Raw genomic sequence first — 4,893 nt, forward strand, 5'->3', positions numbered from 1 at the left:
CTTATGGCACATCAGGTCGGGGCTTATACCTGGCATGTCGGAGGCTTTCCAGGCGAAGAGGTCGGAATTCTCTTTTAAGAGGGTTATGAGTTCCTCTTTTAGGCCTGCTTCGAGGTTCGCTCCTACGTTTGTTATTTTTTCAGGTGTGTTCCCGATTTGGATTTTTTCGGTTTCTCCCTCTGGTTGTGGCCGGAGGTCTTCTCGGGTTTGAACTCGTCCGAGTTCTATTGTATTGACCTCTTTCCCTTTTAGGCTCAGGCTTTCGTTGTAGCATCGCCGTGCTAGTTTTTGGTCGCCTTTTAGGGTAGCGATTCCCTTTGTGGTAGGGAACTTCATATAGAGGTGTGGGGTTGAGACTATAGCTGCTAGTCTGTTTAGGGTTGGTCGCCCAATGAGGGCATTGTATGCTGAAGTGACGTCGACTATAATGTAGTCGATGCTTAATGTTCTAGATTGTTCGCCTCTTCCAAAGGTAGTATGTAGCGAGATGTATCCTAAGGGATGGATCGGGGTGTCCCCTAGTCCAAATAAGTCGGTGGGATAGGCCTTTAGCTCTTTTTCTTCAAGTCCGAGTTTGTCGAAGGCTGTTTTGAACAGGATATCTGCTGAGCTTCCCTGGTCAACCAGGGTTCGATGTAGGTTGGCGTTTGCTAGGATGATGGTGATTACCATTGGATCGTCGTGCCCGGGTATTACCCCTTGAGCATCTTCTCGGGTAAACGAGATAGTAGGTAATTCGGGCAGGGGGCTGTCTTCTCGGACATGATAGACGTCTTTGAGGTGTCTTTTTCGCGAGGATCTGGATGTTCCTCCGCCTGCAAACCTCCATTTATCATGTGAACGTGCCTTTCAGGGGTTCGCGGGGTTTGCTCAGCCCGATCTTCGTTATCTCCCCTCCTTCTCTTTTGGTCTCTTCTCCCTTCTCTGCTATGTATCTGTCGAGTTTTCCTTCTCTGGCTAGCTTTTCTATAACATTTTTTAGGTCGTGGCAGTCGTTAGTAGAATGACCGTAGAGCTTGTGGTATTCACAGTATTCGGACCGATCTCTCCCTGCTCTCTTGTGTTTTAGAGGTCGGGGCGGTGGGATTTTTTCGGTGTGGCATACTTCTCTGTAGACGTTTACCAGGGAAACTCGGAGGGAGTGTAGCTATGATACTTCCGTGGCTTGTTCGAGTTGGATTCTTCTTTCTTCTTCTGTTCCCGATCTCGATCTCGGAACGGGTAGGTTGATTCCTTCCTAGAAGAGTCTCTTAGCTGGGAGGTTTCCTCCATGTTGATATATTTTTCTGCCCGTTCCTGCACCTCGTATAGGGAGGTCGGGTATCGTTTGGATAGGGATTGGCTAAACGGTCCCTCTTTTAGGCCGTTTGCTAGTCCCATGATGGCTGCTTCAGTGGGCAAGTGTTGTATGTCCAGGCAGGCTTTGTTGAATCGCTCCATGTACTCTCAGAGAGTTTCTTGGTTACCTTGTTTGATCCCGAGTAGACTGGGGGCATGTTTTGCCTTGTCCTTTTGAATGGAGAATCTTGTTAGGAATTTTTTGGTTAGGTCTTCGAAGCTGGTGATTGATCTAGGTGGCAGGTTGTCGAACCACTTCATGGCTGATTTGGTGAGAGTGGTGGGGAAGGCTTTGCACCGAATCGCGTCGGAGGCGTCGACTAGGTACATTCTGCTTCTGAAGTTGCTGAGGTGGTGACTTGGGTCGGTGGTGCCGTCGTAGAGATCCATATCGGGTGGTTTAAAGTTTCGCGGTACCTTCTCCTTCATGATCTCTTGCGTGAAGGGATCATGGTTGCCTTCGGGGTGGGGCCGCGGTCTGACCGATCTTTCAGGTTGGCCTCTATTTTCCGCAGTTTTTCTTCTAATTCTCTGCGCTTGCGAGCTTCCCTTCTCAGATCTTGTTCAGTTTCTTTTTGCTTCTTTATGTCCTCTTCGAGTTGTTTTAGTCGGTTTTGTTGTGCCCGGACTGCTTCTAGAATTTCCGAGCTCTTTTCTTTTTCGGGATTTCGTGGATATTTGTTTGGGAGTGACGTCTTTGGGCGATTCTGTTTGTTTCCTCCTGGAGTGCGTGGTGATAGAGGGCTATCCGGTCGTTCTCCGGTGTCAACTTCCTCCTCTTGTTCTGATGCCGCGCGGTCATTGTTGGAGGGGTCGTCCGCCATGGTAGAGGGATGACTTCCAGGTCCCCGGCAACGGCGCCAATGTTCCGGGGTTACCTGAAACGAGTAGCTCGGACGTCTTGGTGAGGCCGAGGTGGGGGTCAGGGACCCGAGCTTGATATGTGGAGTGGTTGGTGGTTGTACCTGCAATGACACTCCGATGCTTAAGTTAGCATGGGTCCAAGCAGATATTGAGTAGAATTAGAATATGAGTTATACCTGGGTGCTCCAGTGTATTTATAGTAGTTGGCTGTGATCTTCCCTGGATAAGATATTCTTATCTTATCTTATCTTTTGGAGTTTTATCCCTATCTTTGTGGAACCGCCTTTCTCTAGGCTTTTCGGCCTTTTAGTTTTGGGCTGCGTTCCTTTTGATGGGCCTTTTTAGCTTTGTTGTCCGAGGTCCGACCTCAGGTGTGGGCCTTGGGACGAGGTCGGACCTTTCATGGATTTTGCCGATTTGGAGGAGCTCGGACAGGGTATGAACAGGACCTATATTAGAATTGCATGAGCATTAGAATTAGGATTGCATGAGCATTAGTATGTCAATTTGGGTATAATTTAATTTTCTTATCATCATCAAACATGAATAAAATAGTAGATTTTTTTAGAAGAGCAAGGGTGCAAATAACTCGAGTATATAATAAGAAAATTCAAATATTTATATGTGGTGGCATTACTTTAGCTCTCTAAATGAATGCTTGAACAGTGCATATTTTTTATAGTGAAGTTTATGAATGTTAAAATTGTTGACTCTTAAAAGAATAATGAAAAAAAAAGAGAATATTATTGATAATCTAAAAAATCATAAAATTGATTCTTAAGCAAGAAAAAGTAGTGAAAAATACAAAAGAGGCGAAAAAAGAGCAAGCAGAAAAAGCCAGTAACCCTTTAAACTAAAAGGCAAGGGTGAAGAGGATCCAAGGCTTTGAGCATCAGTGGATAGGAGGGCCCAAGGGAATAAAATCCTGGCCTAAGCGGCTAAATCAAGCTGTCCCTAACCATGTGCTTGTGTCATGAAGGACCAAGTGAAAAGATTGGATTGAGTTGTTAAAGTCGTGATCTAAAGCAAAAGAGTGTGCTTAAGAACTCTGGATACCTCTAACTAGGGACTCTAGCAAAGCTGAGTCATAATCTAAAAAGGTTCACTTAGTTATGTGTCTGTGGCATTTATGTATCCGGTGGTAATATTGGAAAACAAGATGCTTAGGGTTGATGACAAGTCATCATATACCCATTTTTCAAGCTAATTTCACATGTTTTGTTAGCATTTATGCACTTTCTTGCATCCTAAGTAAGTGATTTGGAGTGAAAATGCATAACTTCTCTAAATCAAGCAACCACCATGAAATTAATGTTAAATCATGAGGTTTAAGCTAATTTTAATTGAATTTTAATTGATTTATAAGCCTCTTGAATTTAGTGATACTTGGAGTGGTTGTTTTGGTTTATTATAGGTGAAGAAAAGAAAAGAAAAGGAAAAGTGTGGCCTAAGAAGTGTAGCCCAAGGAAAGGAAAGCGTGGTCAAGGCAAGAGGAAGTGTGTCGCATGCAAGGGGGAGGCAAACATTGCCCTCCACAAGGGCACACTGCCCTCTAGGAGGGCAACATAAAGGAACCAAACAAGGAAGGCAACTCTGCCCTGCCCACTACAAGGGCAGAGCACAAAAGTGTGCCTTGGAACCAAGAAGAAGAGAACCTTGCCCTGCCCTCCACAAGGGCAGTATCGGGCTCTCCAAGGAAGAAAATCAAGGGAAAAATGTCACCCATGCATGCCACAAGACTCGAACACGGACCAAGGAAGAAGCCAAGAACTAAGGTTGAGTGCCGTGCCAAGAAACAAGGAAATTAATGGAAGGTGTGTCCCAGCCGTGTTTCAAACACGGGACAGCAAAGTGGCAACACTGCCCTGCCTCCGCGAGGGCAGGGCAGCATTTGGATTGGTGCACAAATCTGGCGCACCACACACAAATCTGGCGCACCAATTCCCTCCTGGCAGCACCAGCGCGCACCACAATCCTCTCCTGGCAACACCAATTTTTTCTGCCCTGCCCTCCGCGAGGGCAGGGCAGCATCCTATGCACCAACACAAATCTGGCGCACCAATTTTTGATTCTGGCGCACCAACTCTTGATTCTGGCAGCACCAAGCAATTTCTGGCGCACCAACTTTTCCTGCCCTGCCCTTGGCGCGGGCAGGGCAGCATTTCACGCACCAGACCGCACCAAGGACGCACCACAACGCACCAAATCCTGCCCTGCCCTCCACAAGGGCAGGGCAGCCTCCTGGGAGCAACTTTTCATGGGCCGAAAATCCAAATTAAAATCCCATTTTAATTCATTTCTTCACCAAATCAAAAGCCCATCCAAATCCCAAAATCCAAGAATAGAAAGTGTATAAATAGAAGCTAGTTTGATGTAATTAAGACCCTTTAGACTTACCTTTGGCTTTGCTTTTGAATTTTGCACTTTCTTTGAGCTTTGAATTTCTGGTAATTGTTCTTGAGAGACTTGACCGAGAGCTTAGAGAATTAAGGGAGAATTGACTGATCTCCTTCCTCATTCTTACTCGGTAATTCTACTCTTCTGTTTCTGAGTTTTGGGTGTGTGAAATTGAGGAAATTCTGTCTCAATTCCCATCTAAAATCTCTTTAAACCCTTTTCTGCAGAATTGAATTTGATTTCTGTTCTTCTACTGCTTCTTCTTAAATTTTCTGTCAATTGCTTTGATAACTT

The sequence above is a fragment of the Arachis hypogaea genome, chromosome 6 (genome assembly GCF_003086295.3).
Source record: "Arachis hypogaea cultivar Tifrunner chromosome 6, arahy.Tifrunner.gnm2.J5K5, whole genome shotgun sequence".
Lineage (NCBI taxonomy): Eukaryota > Viridiplantae > Streptophyta > Magnoliopsida > Fabales > Fabaceae > Arachis > Arachis hypogaea.